At 41.9% G+C, this 15,854-nt stretch overlaps 1 long non-coding RNA gene across 1 annotated transcript in view; it reads right to left on the bottom strand.

Moving 5' to 3' along the window:
- Positions 1–939: 939 nt before the first annotated feature.
- Positions 940–15,854, bottom strand: part of LOC125453712 (uncharacterized) — a 38,450-nt gene continuing 23,535 nt past the window's right edge. Inside the window, exons 2-3 of the long non-coding RNA XR_007247826.2 lie at positions 8,198–8,276; positions 940–1,211 (exon numbers count right to left, since the gene is read on the bottom strand). This is a non-coding gene — a long non-coding RNA (uncharacterized LOC125453712). The remainder of the gene's footprint in view (positions 1,212–8,197; positions 8,277–15,854) is intronic.

Here is a 15,854-nt window from a genome sequence, read left to right as displayed (position 1 = left end):
CAAGCGGAGGCTTGGGGACCACTTTGCAGAACATCTCCGCTCGGTTCACAACAAACAACTGCACCTCCCAGTCACGAACCATTTTAACTCCCCTTCCCATTCCTCAGATGACATGTCCATAATGGGCCTCCTGCAGTGTCACAATGATGCCACCCGAAGGTTGCAAGAACAGCAACTCATATTCCATTTGGGAACCCTGCAGCCCAATGGTGTCAATGTGGACTTCACAAGCTTCAAAATCTCCCCTTCCCCCACTGCACCCCAAAACCAGCCCAGTTCTTCCCCTTCCCCCACTGCATCACAAAACCAGCCCAGCTCGTTCCGTCCCCCCACTGCATCCCAAAACCAGCCCAGCCTGTTTCCACTTCCCTAACCTGTTCTTCCTCTCACCCATCCCTTCCTCCCACCTCAAGCCGCACCTCCGTTTCCTACCTACCACCTCATCCCACCTCCTTGACCTGTCCGTATTCCTTGGACTGACTTATCCCCTCCCTACCTCCTCACCTATACTCTCCGCTCCACCTATCTTCTTTTCTCTCTGTCTTTGGTCCGCCTCCCCCTCTCTCCCTATTTATTCCAGTTCCCTCTCCCCATCCCCCTCTCTGATGAAGGGTCTAGGCCCGAAATGTCAGCTTTTGTGCTCCTGAGATGCTGCTTGGCCTGCTGTGTTCATCCAGCTCCACACTTTGTTACCTTGGATTCTCCAGCATCTGCAGTTCCCATTGTCACTTAAAAACTGTATACATTTGAAGGGTCTAGGCCCAAAACGTCAACTTTTGTGCTCCTGAGATGCTGCTTGGCCTGCTGTGTTCATCCAGCTCCACACTCTATACATTTCTGCAGTTGCCTTCTCAGTGAGATCTCAGCTGCAATATAACTCGTACAACACATTCTCAAATACTGATAACAGGTTTGCCACTCTTACTTGCCTGGGCATTTTATTAAATTTCAAAGCTATTTCACAGTTTTAGCACAGAGTGAAAGAAAGTTCAATTCTATTTCATATGTCACTTCTTTTATTTTCATAGCAGCAGAGAGTGGAAAGTTTATGACCATACAGATCCACTCTATAATTCAAGGTTGCTGATTGTAGTTTTATTTCTTCCTCGTTGTTTTCCTTACAGTGGCCTCCAGCTCTGAGAATTCACTCAATTTCAGCTTCACACTTCTGACATCATGTTTCAAATGATGCATTTAATAATTGCTGCAGACTAAAAAGTGAAAGCAGGTTAGAACACGGGTAGAGGTCACATGATTACAAGCTAGCTTGTATATATTTCTCCAAACAGTGAATATGATGATGACCTTGCATGCGGTTGGTTCTTTATATGATAGAACAGGCAATATTAAGAACTAGGAATTCTGTAGCGTGTAGCATGTATCGAACCTCCTACATCTCCTCTGCCAGGCTATCACCTTTAAGACATAAGTCAATAATGTGATAGAATACTCTCCATTTGCCAGGATGGGTGCTCAAGAACACTCAAGAATCTTGAAACCATCCAGGACAAAGCAACCCACTTAACTGGCACTACATCCACCATTTCCATTGTTAATTCCATTCGCCACTGAACTGCCAAGGCAGAAATGTGCAAGAAGCACTACACTAACTACCAAGACTCTTTAGACAGCACCTTCCAGATCTGTTACAACTATCCCCTGGATGGGAACACCATTATCTGAAAGTTCCACTCCAAGGCACACCCTATTCTTACTTGAAAATATGTCACCATTCCTTTACTATTAATGGATCAAAATCCAGCAACTCCCTTCCTAACTGCACTGTGGTGTTCAAAAGATCTAGTCACTACCGCCTCCTCCATGGCAATTAGAGATGGGCAATAAATGGGGGCCTACTGAGTGATATATGCAACCAATGAATAATTTTTCAAAAGATATTCTCGGGATCCCCCTTGCTAAAAAGTTCCTTTTTGTTGTCCCCAAAAGTTGATCACCAATACCCATCAGCCTTTATCTTAAGGCCACCCCAGAGAAGTGCACATTCCCATCTACTGCAGCAGAACCTCACTCCCTGGTTGGCTTGCTAGCAGGCACATACTACCCTTGTCTCTCGCTCTGTCTTCAGGCTACCTTTCTCTCAACATGCACAGATCCTACCTCTAAGTTATCCTCTGAAATAAATGTAATGTCAGTATATGATTTGGTAGCTGCAAGTGTGATAACTAATGACGATAACAAGGAACAAGGAACAAAGAATAAAGAAAATTACATCACAGGAACAGGCCCTTTGGCCCTCTAAGCCTGCATCGTTATGTTGCCCTTCTCATCTAAAACCCTCTCCCCTTCTGGGGAGCGTATCCCTCTATTCCCATCCTATTCATATATTTGTCGAGATGCCCTTTAAACATCACTATTGCATGTGCTTCCACTACCTCCTGCAGTAGCGAGTTCCAGGCATCCAAAACCTTTTGTCTAAAAAACATTTGCCTCGTACATCACCTTTAAATCTTGCCCATCGCACCTTAAACCCACGGCCCCATGGTAACTGACACTTCCTCTCTGGGAAAAAGCTTCTGGTTGTCCAGTCAGTCCATGCTCTTCAACCTATGTCAGGTCACCCTACAACTTCCGTCATTCCAGTGAGAACAACCCAAGTTTCTCCAAACTCTCGTAGCTAATGGCCTCGATACCAGGCAACATCCTGGGCCATCTTTACTGTACCCTCTCCAAAGCCACCACATCCTTCTGGTAGTGTGGCAACCAGAATTGAATCCAACGTTTCTTTTTTTCACTGTCTTCATGCTCTTTCACCTTTTGCTGCTCCACCACTGCTTGGCCAGGTTGCAATTCTTGTGCATTTGAAAGGTGAAAGATAGAGCATTAAGATTTTGTTGAGGGGAGGCAGGCATTCTATTCTTCTCTACCACATGCACCATAAACTCCCGTATGTCATTTGAAATCTTGGTACATGCTCTGACATACTGTATCATCCTTGTGTCTTTTTGAAGGCGGAATTAGTTATGATATTTTCTAACCAATCTGTTGGAGAGATAGTACTACACAACTCTGGAGCAGGTTGGACTTGAACCCAGGCCTCCTGGATCAGAGGTAGTGACATTACCACGGTGCGATAATAGCCTGCCAAATGGCAGGAATCTCTGCACAGAAATACATTGCAAATATTTTAATCAATATTTTCAGACAGAGCTATTGCATCACAAAACGCAACCGAGGTAGTTATAGAATGGCTGCTAATAGCTGTTACAGCCACACTGCACTTCCTTTCTAAGAGTTACAGGCGAGCTTTAAAAGGTGTTATCCAGTATTTACAGGTTTTCTCAGCTTTGTTTCTCCTGTTCAGATATGAAGTCACTCAGTGGTGCACTTAGGGTCATCAAACCATTCAATAACATGATAAAGTGTTCTTTGTTATCTAAGAGGAAAAGACAGATGCCATGTTTTCAATGAATGTCTATGATTCTACTCTACATTCTGCAAACTTAACTATTCAACTGAGACAAGACAGTCAATATTGTCTTGCATCCGCCAATGATGAAACACATTAATTCTGTTTAATGTTCATTGCATTAATGCGTAATGAAGGGATGAAGCATATCCAATGAAGGAAAAAAATTCAAATGGTTGGCATCTTAGAATTAATTTAGGAAATGATTTTTACAGGTGATAATGCAGTACTGTAAATAAAATAGTATTTTAGGAATATGCTTGACTAATCCCTACACAGCCACCTGAATATTGCAATAAAAGGCAACCTCCAGTTATGCCCATCAACCATTCCATCGTAATCAGGATGTCTCAACATTAAGTTATACATATGACAGAAGTAGCTCTATCAAAATCAGAATCTAAACCTAACAAGCTTCTTGATTTACTATTAATACATTCATAAGAGATAGAAGCAGGAGTAGACCATTTGGCCCATTGAGCTGCTCCACCATTTAATAAGATCACAGCTGATCTATCCGTAGTCTCAGCTCATCCCATTGCCTTATCCTTAATCCTTAAGCCCCCTACCATGTAAAAATATGTCCAACTGTGTCTTAAATATATTTAATGAAGCTGTGTCTAATGCTTCCTTGGGCACATAATTCTAGAGATTCCCCACTCTCTGAGGAAAGCAGTTCTTCCTCATCTCTGTCCTAAATCTACTCCCCTAATCTTGATGCTTTGTCCTCTGGTTCTAGTCTCTGCCACCAGTGGAAACAACTTGCCTGCCTCTATCTTATCTTTTCCCTTTCATAATTCTATATGTTGCTGTAAGATCCCCTCTCATTCTTATAAATTCTAGCCAGTAGAGTCCCAGGTGGCTCGATCTCTCCTCATAGGGTAACCTCTCAACTCTACAATCAGGTGAGCCTCCTCTGTAAGATAATAAAGTGTGAAGCTGGATGAACACCCCAGGCCAAGCAGCATCTGAGGAGCACAAAAGCTGACGTTTCGGGCCTAGACCCTTCATCAGAGAGACCTCTGATGAAGGGTCTAGGCCCGAAACGTCAGCTTTTGTGCTCCTGAGATGCTGCTTGGCCTGCTGTGTTCATCCAGCTTCACATTTTGTTATCTCGGATTCTCCAGCATCTGCAGTTCCCATTATCTCTGATACAATTTGAGCCACCTCTGTACCACCTCCAAAGCCAGTATATCCTTCCTTGAGTTTGTAGACCAGAACCATGTACAATATTCCAGGTGCAGTCTCACCAGCACCTTGTACAATTGTAGTAGAACCTCACCGCTCTTAAGTTCAATCCCTCTAGCAACGAAACCCAAAATTCTGTTTGCCTCCCACATTACGTGTTGCACCTGTAAACCAACTTTTAGAGATTCAAGCACCCCTAAGTCTCTCTGCACAACAGCATGCTGCAAATCTTTTGCCATTTAAAAAATAATCTGATCTATTATTTTTGCTTCCAAAGTGGATGACCTTACATTTACCAACATTGTAGCCTATCTGCCAGACCCTTGCCCAATCACTTAACCTATCTAAATATCTCTGCAGACTCTCTACATCCTCTGCACCATTTGCCTTACCACTCAATTTAATTTCATCAGCAATCTTAGATATATTACACTCGGTCTCCTCTTCCATATCATTTATATATATCATGAACACAGATGGATTCAACATTATATATATGATGAACACAGATGGATTCAACATTTTGCTCCTTAGATCCTATAGCATCTCTCACTGTTGCCCTGATCTCACACTTAATTAAGAGAGCAACCGCATCTCCATTACCTTCCTGCCTATCCTTCCGAATTACCTGAAACCCTTGGATATTTAGTTCCCAGTCATCACCACCCTGCAACCATGTTTCCATGATAGCAACCGAATTATACCCCTTCATACTGATTTGCACAAGTTCATTGACTTTGTTTCAAATATTATGGACATTCAAATAAGGTGCCCTTATACTCATTGTCCCTTTAGAATCTAGTAATCTTTTTGTCTTTTGCATTAGACTAGATTCTGTCCTCAAATTTTACTTTATTCTTTTCCAGCTTTTGCTCTGGTCTCTGCACTGCTTCATTCTGCCTTTCCGCATGGACTCCCATCCTCCTGCCATTTTAGTCTGTCCTTCCTCACAATCTCCCTGCTCATTGCATCAACCTTTATGCCAACTGCTCCATCCTCTGACCTAATGCACTGGTGCCCATTCCCCGACCAACCCCTAGTTTAAAGCCTCCCGAAAGCTCTAGCAAGCCTGTCTGCAAGGATATTGGTCCGACTCAAGTTCAGCTGTAATATGACTCTTTTGTACAGGTCATATCTTCCCCAGAAGGGATCCCAATTGTCCGCAAATCTGAACCCCTGCCCCTTGCACCAACTCTCCAGCCATGAATTTATCTGCCATATCTTCCTATTCTTGCTCTCATTAGCGTGTGATACAGGTAGCAATCCAGAGGTTACAACTCTTGAGGTCCTGCTTTCTAGCTCCCTTCCTAGCTCCCTATATTCACTTTTCAGGACCTCATCCTTTTTCCTAGCTATGTCATTGTACTGATGTATACTACAACGCTGGCTGCTCACCGTCCCTCTTAAGAATGCCATTAACTCGATCAGAGACTTCCCTGACCCTGGCACTCAGGAGGCAGCACAACATCTGGGAGTCTCGTTCTCCTCCATAGAATCTCCTGTCTGTTCCACTAACCAATGATTCTACAATCACTATCGCTCTCCTCTTCTCCCCCTTCCCTTCTGAGCTACAGAGCCAGGCTCAGTGCCAAAGACTTCGCTGCTGTGGCTTTCCTTGGTAGGTTGCCCTCCCCAAAAGAATCCAAAGCAGTATACTTATTATTGAGGGGAATGGCCACAGGGGATCCCCGCTCTGTCTGCCTATTCACTTTCCCTCTCCTGACAGTCACCTAGCTACCTTCATCCTGTATCCTAGGTGTGGCAACCTCTCTGTAACCCCTCTCTATCAACCCCTCAGCCTCTCAAATGATGTGGAGTTCATCCAGCTCCAGTTCACTATGGACCACCTCCATGGTCTGTGAGGAACTGAAGCTGGGTGTGCATCTCACAGGTGAAATCAACAGGGACACTGGTAGTGGCCCTGACCTCCCACATCCTGCAAGAGGAGCATACAACTGCTCAAGCCTCCATCCCCACTGCTGTAATAAGTAGGAACAATGGAAATCGAAAATATATCTTACCTGATCCCCACCACAGCCTCTTCTGACCAGTCTCCCGAAACCTTTATCAGTTAGCTAATGTCTGACTTAAGTTACTTTATGTTGCTATGAAGTGTCTTTGCTTTAAATCACAATAGACAATAGGTGCTGGAGTAGGCCATTCGGCCCTTTGAGCCAGCACCAACATTCATTATGATCATGGCTGATCATCCACAATCAGTATCCTGTTCCTGCCTTATCCCCATAACCCTTGATTCCACTATCTGTAAGAGCTCTATCCATCTCTTTCTTGAAACTATCCAGAGACTTGGCCTCCACTGCCTTCTGGGGCAGAGCATTCCATATATCCACCACTCTCTGGATGAAGAAGTTTTTCCTCAACTCTGTTCTAAATGGCCTACCCCTTATTTTTAAACTGTGTCCTCTGGTCTGGACTCACCTATCAGCAGAAGCATGCTTCCTGCCTCCAGAGTGTCCAATCCCTTAATAATCTTATACTTCTCAATCAGATCCCCTCTTATCCTTCTAAACTCAAGTGTATACAAGTCCAGTCGCTCCAATCTTTCAACATATGATAGTCCCGCCATTCCGGGAATTAACCTCATGAACCTAAGGTGCACTCCCTCAATAGTAAGAATGCCCTTCCTCAAATATGGAGACCAAAACTGCACACAATACTCCAGGTGCGGTCTCAACAGGGCCCTATACAGCTGCAGAAGGACCTCTTTGCTCCTATACTCAATTCCTCTTGTTATGAAGGCCAGCAGGCCATTAGCTTTCTTTCAGGCAGATTTTCTAACAGCCAATCAGATCACAGCTCTCCTGTGATGCTACTTTTTCAGTTGGGTCAGTCATAGAGTCATAAAGCTAAACAGCACGGAAACAGACCCTTCGGTCCAATTCATCCACACCAACCACATACCCTAAATTATTCTAGTCCACTTCGTCCCTTTACCTTACCAGGGTGCCCTCTGGCTCACTCCCTTTCAGCTCCGCTGCTGCAATTTCTTCAGGAAGCCATCAATGTTAATCTGTGTTCCAACTGTTCAACATTCCGAAGCTTGGGAAATATGATTCCAATACAACTGGCACTGACCAATGAATACCACATGAAAAATACTTTCAATAACTCTGAACTTTCAGCTTTCTGTTACCTCAAAAGTATAATATGTGAGGGGGTGAAGATTCAGCCACTGACTTAAGTGCTCTTCAAAATAACGGATTACGTTTTAGCTTTAACAGCATAACTCAACGGACAATTTTCCAAGCTACATTCAACTTAAGTTAACTGTATTAAAGCTCCCCAAATTAGACAGAAATACTTTTTTTTTGGTATTTGCCTCATTGTTTTAGTCTTCTCCTTATACCTACAATCAACCGCAGCTTAGGACATAGATTTCTCTAAGATAAAACCATACATATGCTTTCAAAATCTTATAAACACACCTATCCTATCAGTATACATTGTAAGGTGCTGTTCCAAGACAGTGAATGATGGCAATCCAATGTATAACATATAATTTCATGACTCATAATTTTTGCTTTCAAAGTGGACAATAAAGTAGTGGTTGCCAAGCGTTACCTGTTTGATGTCATGTCTGGTTTCCCAAATGAATGGAATGAAAGATTGGTTGATGTTGCCAAACATCATGTGGAACCTTCTGTGGAGAGAAAGCAAAGTTGACGTCATGGATCCAGTGACCCTTCTCTCTCCACAGATGCTGTCAGATCTGCAGAGGTTTTCCAGCATTTTCTGTTTCTGATTTCCAGCATCTGTAGTTCTATATTTTTATATAACTGGTCATTGACTGGTCAAGTTGAAAGTATATGTTATTGTCAATAAAACGGTCTTGCTCTGTATAGAATAGACAATATAAGTTTACAATGCACACCAAAAGAAAAATTTAACTCCTGCACATTTTTCTTCCTTTTAGCTTACATGGTATATAAATTGGGCAGTGCCCTAAGTTTCTATGTATTTGCATCATCATTATACCGTTCAAGCTGTGAAAAGTTCAAATTCTACCTGTAGGCAGAGCAAAGTGCGGATCAGCATCATTCAGAACCAACAAAAAGCAGCAGTCAGTCTCAACAGTGGCACTGCAGGATGTATACAAATCTCCGATGAGCAGGACAATTACAGACAACTGTTATTTAGCACCATTGAGCGAAATAGTTTGGAATTCAGATTGAACAGTGTTTCAGCCCCAACAGAAATATTGTGACCAACTCCAAGCTGGATTTGTTACCCTTGCATCATTCCCTTGAAAATTTTTTTTTATTCTCACTGTATTTATCTATGTCAGATTGGGTATGCTTCTATGTTTCAACACTGCATACTTTGATGCATCATTCTGGGATTAATTTTATATCTTATCATTTCTGGTGCCTGGTGTTGTCCGTGAGTGAGTGACCAATTGTTTAAATATCACTCTCCAATACTGGAAGAATGATGGATTAATTCTGCACATCACACTCTCCCACAAAATATAGCAGCATGAAAAAATTTCACCGTGCATGGAATGAGGTGAGCAGCACTTGAGTGAACGTGTCCTGAAACATGTTGCAACTCGTTGACAACACCAGCCCCATTAGTGTACATTATTGGCCATTTTGGTGATCAAAGTAATTACTCCGTATTGTTCAGGATCTAAAAAGTAATCACACAAGTTCTGCTTTATCATATTACAACACTTGTACACTGTTAATTTTTATTATTGCAAAAATATACTTCATTTGTTAAAAATTTATAGTACATGCAGAAAGGTTCTCATTTTGCAGTATGGAATCGTTCTGGCAAGGAAAAAGAAATGCAATAACACATTGGAATTTTACTTCCTACAGAACTAATATGGAGATGCAAATAACAACAGCATTTCTAACTCATGCAGGAAGGAAATATTTACACTTTGAGGCAATGAGGGAGGCTGACAACTGAATGGATCTCAGTATACTCCACCAAAGTTCAGTGAGTCCTTCAGCCCAGTCTTGGACCTTGGAATGTGCCAGTTACAACACTCGATAAAGATCAACTCTTTATACAGGAAGACTGCAGGTTTTGGGCAGACCAAAAAACATGTTTCACTGAGGTGATGGTCTTCCTGCTGCAGTCAATGTTTGTTTCAGTGTGCATCCCAGGGAACAGCCCGTCAAGCACATGACAGAACTGCCTGGGACAAATCTTGACAAAATCCAGCTACTTGTCCTGCAAATGACACTCAGTTTGATTGCCCGAGTCCCACCAGCTCATTTGTATAGAAGCAACCGTCACTTAGTCTTGCTGTACTTGGTATTCTCTTGCTTTTATGACATAACTACACATTGTAAAAGCGATACCCATATAGGGCAAATGTTCCCTTGATTTCCTTTTTTTCAGACTTGATTGCTATGCCTTTTATGAGTACTTTGCCAAGGTGTAACAATTGCACCTAACTTCTGTATTTTTCAACTTCCTAAATCCACTGACCTCCCACATACGCAAAATGATTTTTTGGTAGGAATGGCATTCTGGTTGGGAATATTTCTTAGCTTTGTTGATAAGGCAGAAGAGCACAACTTAGAAAATCAAGCAGACAGCTTGGCCCAGGACCGGTAGCCCATGTAAGTCACAAAATCCACAGCACAGAACGTCTCTGCTTTTCACAAATACACTTGTCAATGACAGCATCAGTAGGAGTGACTGCTGCATAGTCCTAGTGGAGATGAAGTCCCATTTTCACATCCAGAATGCCTTCTATTCTATTGTATGGCATTACCATTGTGCAAAATGGGATTTTGAACAGAGCTACTAATTCAAGTCTGGGCATCTGTGCGCCATCATCAGCAGCAAAATTGTACTCTAACATAAACCTCATGGCCTAGTGTATCTCTCACTTTATCATTACCAAGAGGCAGGGTTCAAGGAAGACTGAAGGAAGACATGCTTGGACCTACACCAGACATATCTAACAATGAGGCGTCAACCTAGTAAAGCTACAAAACAGAATTATTTGCATGTCAAACAGCATAAACAGCAAGAGATTGAAAAGGCAAAGCAGTTCTACAACCAACAGATCAGATCTAAGCCCTGCAGTCCTGCCACATCCAGTCTTAAATGATGTTAGACAATTAAACTGGAGGAGGCTCCATAGAGGTCTCAATCATCAAAGACTGGGGAGGTCAGTGCAAAAGATAGGGCTAAACAATTTATAAACAATTTCATCCAGAAGTAAATAATCCTCCTTGGCCTCTGTTCTACACTGGAAAGTTACTAGACTCCAGTCAGAACTAAAGAACATACAAATTTGTCGTCTGCTGCAAACCAACTGGGAAATTTTATTCTGAAACAGAGGCTTTCTGAAAGAACCTAAAATATGTTTGACCAAGCCCACAAACCTGGCTGATGATTCACCAGTCACACTGACCAGTGCTCATGAGACTCACCTCTTAAAAGGACACGGTCCCAATATAACATACCCAAACTACAATAAATAGCAGCCTCCTCCAAACAGTCCCAATATCACAGATGACAGTCTTCAGCTAATTCAATTCGTTCCACATGATATCAAGACATAGCTCAAGGCACTGGATAATGCAAAGGCAATGGGCTCTGACAACATTTCAGCAATAGTACAGAAGACTTGTGCTCCAGAACTTGACATACCCCTAATCAACCGGTTCCTAAGTTGATACAACCTTAGCATCTGACATAAAAGGTGTGAAATTGTTCTGGTAGTTCCTGAGCATACATAGCAGAACAAATCCAAACTAGCTAATTACTGCCCCATCAGTCTAGTCTCAAGCATCTGTAAACTGCTGAAAAGGATCATAAACAGTATCAGCAAGAGGTATTTGCTTCGTTCAAGAATGTATTATGGAATACTTCCTGTTTGCCTGAATAAATGCACCTTGTCATTAATCAGGACAAAACAGCTCCCTTGATTGGCATCACACCCACAAACATTCACCTCTTGTGCCACTGGTGCACAGTGGCAGCAGCATGAATGACCTACATGATACATTTCAGAAACTTTCACTAAATCTTTCAAACCCCCGGCCATCCAGAAGGCAAGGGCAGCAGATAATAAGGGAACAGTACTACCTGCAAAATCCCATCCAAGCCATTGATCCTCTGAACCTAAAAATATACTGACCTTTCCTCAATGTCACTGGGTCAAAGGTGCTGGAACTCCCTCCATAATGGTCTATCTACACTAAATGGCTTGCTGTGGTTCAATAAGGCAGTCCACTAACTTGTAAATGATAGATGGGATGCCAGTCAAGGGGGCTGCTTTGCCATGGGTGGTGACAAGCTTCTTGGGTGTTGCTGGAGTGCACCCACCCAGACAACCCAGATCACATTCCTGACTTGCACTTGTAGACATTTGTATCTGCTGCCTTATCCTTTTAGTTGAACATTCAAGGCCTTTGCTGTTTTGGACTTGCTGAAAGATGTATTTTAACTAAAACAATAATATGGTAATTAGAAATTTTACAACTTCTCCAACATTTAGACCAGTTCAAGAATTTTGGAGGAGACAATATTTTTATTGAAGATTGCAATATCATTTCTAATTAAGGAAAGTTAATGACTTACATCTAAATGTGTTATAAAAGAGTACCAACTACAGAAGTACCAGAATAATAGAGGATAAACACATCAGAAGTGCCAAATCACTTTGAATAATGTGACCACAATTTGTCATTCTTTGTTCTTCTCTAATCTTTGATCCAACTTGAATAACAATGATAATTGCAACAAAAAACTACAATTTGTGTGGTTACTACTTTGTCACTCTTTGTCTCGTGGCACCTTTTAACTGCTTCCGTGCCCAACTTATAAAAGGTTACAAGCTGTTCCAAGATTCAAAACCTGATATTTCACAGCTCAGTTCCAATATCATATCTTCCGTCTATTTTGTTTTAAGTAGTCAGTTCACATGCTTCATATTTCAAGCTTGCCATCTTGCTAGTTAGGTAAATAAGCAAATCCTTCAAGTATTAGAATCATCACTACAAGAATTCCTACATGGAGCTCCAATTTACTGCTTTACTGATATTTTGAGCTGTTGATAGATGAGATGGGCCACTTGTATATAAAAGATAACTGTATAGTATATACTTGTTTTCTTTTCATTAGATTCTTGTACTTTAGTTGGCACTACGAAAGCAGCATTTATTGCCTATTTTTCATTATCCTGTGAAGAAGGTGGCAGGCTACCTTCTTAAATTCCTGTCAGTGTTTTATTGTAATGATGCTCCCGAAATGTGGAGCAATGTTAGGTTTAAAAAAAGCAGGACTCCAAATCAGCAATTCAGTATTTGTTTGATCAAGAAAGGATAGAACATAGAACATAGAACAGTACAGCACAGAACAGGCCCTTCAGCCCACAATGTTGTGCCGACCATTGATCCTCATGTATGCACCCTCAAATTTCTGTGACCATATGCATGTCCAGCAGTCTCTTAAATGACCCCAATGACCTTGCTTCCACAACTGCTGCTGGCAACGCATTCCATGCTCTCACAACTCTCTGCGTAAAGAACCTGCCTCTGACATCCCCTCTATACTTTCCACCAACCAGCTTAAAACTATGACCCCTCGTGCTAGCCATTTCTGCCCTGGGAAATAGTCTCTGGCTATCGACTCTATCTATGCCTCTCATTATCTTGTATACCTCAATTAGGTCCCCTCTCCTCCTCCTTTTCTCCAATGAAAAGAGACCGAGCTCAGTCAACCTCTCTTCATAAGATAAGCCCTCCAGTCCAGGCAGCATCCTGGTAAACCTCCTCTGAACCCTCTCCAAAGCATCCACATCTTTCCTATAATAGGGCGCCCAGAACTGGACGCAGTATTCCAAGTGCGGTCTAACCAAAGTTTTATAGAGCTGCAACAAGATCTCACGACTCTTAAACTCAATCCCCCTGTTAATGAAAGCCAAAACACCATATGCTTTCTTAACAACCCTGTCCACTTGGGTGGCCATTTTAAGGGATCTATGTATCTGCACACCAAGATCCCTCTGTTCCTCCACGCTGCCAAGAATCCTATCCTTAATCCTGTACTCAGCTTTCAAATTCGACCTTCCAAAATGCATCACCTCGCATTTATCCAGGTTGAACTCCATCTGCCACCTCTCAGCCCATCTCTGCATCCTGTCAATGTCCCGCTGCAGCCTACAACAGCCCTCTACACTGTCAACGACACCTCCGACCTTTGTGTCGTCTGCAAACTTGCTGACCCATCCTTCAATTCCCTCGTCCAAGTCATTAATAAAAATTACAAACAGTAGAGGCCCAAGGACAGAGCCCTGTGGAACCCCACTCACCACTGACTTCCAGGCAGAATATTTTCCTTCTACTACCACTCGCTGTCTTCTGTTGGCCAGCCAATTCTGTATCCAAGCAGCTAAGTTCCCCTGTATCCCATTCCTCCTGACCTTCTGAATGAGCCTTCCATGGGGAACCTTATCAAATGCCTTACTGAAGTCCATAGATGTTGCGCATCTTTGTCAGTTGCATTGCAACCATAGATGAAATACTCACCACCCACACAGATAAGTGCATACGAAACAATATTCAAGAAGCTTAACACTATTCAAGGCCAAGTTATTGACTCGTTTAATACCCGTAACACTGGACTTTACATTAATCTCTTCAGCACATTGTGATTTGTGTATAATGTATGCATTCACCCTACACTGGCACCATCTTCCTCTTGCTGACATTACAATTATTTATAAGATAACCTCAAATGAAATAACATTTTGACTTAGGCATATATAATCTTTCTTTCATTACGAACCAGTCATCTGATAATTACAGCACAGAAGAAGATGTTTCAGTCCATCAAGTCTACAATGAGCTTAAGACCATAAGATGTAGGAGCAGAAGTAGGCCATTCAGCCGATTGAGTCTACTTTGCGATTCAATGCGATCATGGTGGATAATCCTCAAGTGCACTTTGCTGCATTTTCCCCATAACACCTGATTCCTTAAAAATCTGTCTATCTCAGCCTTGAAAATACTTAATTACCCAACCTCCACAGCCTTCTGTGTTATAGAATTTCACAGATTCACAACTTTCTAACAGAAAAAATTCTTCTTCATTTTCTGTCTTAAATATATGACACATTATTCTGAGATTATACGCTCTCGTCTTAGATTCTTCTATAAGGGGAAACAACCTTTCAATGTCTACCCTATCAAGTCCACTAAGAATTTTGTATGTTTCAAAAGCTCACCTCACATTCTTCGATATTACAAGTACAGGTCCAATCTACTCAAGCTCTCTTCATAAAACAGTCCCTCCAGATCTAGCAGCAATCTAACGCTAGGCTGTGGTCTGCCTAGTGCATTGTATAATGTCAGCAAATCCTCCTTACCTTTATATCCCATTCCCTGTGAAATAAAGGCCAGCATTCAATTTTCCTTCCCTAATACCTGCTAAATGTGGATGTTAGCATTTTGGGATTCATGTTGAGAACTACCAAATCCTTATGTTTCAGAACCTTCTGCAGTCTTTTTTCATTTAAATAGTATTCAACTATCCTATTTCTCCTACTAAAGTACATAACCATACACTTCCCTACATTGTATTCCACCTGCCAAGTTTTTGCCCACTTAACTTGACTGCATCCTTCAGCAGACTCTTTCTGTCGCCAACTCTACCCTAGTGCAACTATCTGTGTGGAGTTCTCCCCGTGTTGGCACGGGTTTCCACCAGGTGCTCAGGTTTCCTCCCACAAAGATGTGCAGGCTAGGTGGATTGGCCATGCTAAATTGCTCACAGTGTTCAAGGATGTGTAGATTAGGTGGGTTATAGGGAGATGGATCTGGGCGGGATGCTCTGAGGATCGGTGTGGACTTGTTGGGCCAAAGGGCCTGTTTCCACACTGTAGGGATTCTATGATCTATGAACATCACTTATTTTTGTGTCCGTAAACCTGGCTATAGTATATATACTTCCCTCATTCAAGTCGATAATTTATATTGTAAGTAATTGTGGACACAACTATAAGGCACATCATAGGTTACTATCCAGAGGATATCTCCCTTATCCCATTTGACTGACTTTTATTAGTCAACCAGTCCTTTGTCCATGCTAATTTACTAATTCCAATGCTGTGGGCTCTTATCTTAAGTAACTTAATATATGTTACTTTATCAAATGACTTTTGAAAATCCAAATATTCTACATACACTATTTCTCCTTTATCTGTCCTGTTGTTACCCCCTCCAAGAATTCTAATAAATTTTTT

Source organism: Stegostoma tigrinum, chromosome 6, assembly GCF_030684315.1.
Source record: "Stegostoma tigrinum isolate sSteTig4 chromosome 6, sSteTig4.hap1, whole genome shotgun sequence".
Taxonomy (NCBI): Eukaryota; Metazoa; Chordata; class Chondrichthyes; order Orectolobiformes; family Stegostomatidae; genus Stegostoma; species Stegostoma tigrinum.
The sequence above is the reverse complement of the archived record's forward strand: the minus strand, read 5'-3'. Positions and strand labels throughout refer to the sequence as shown.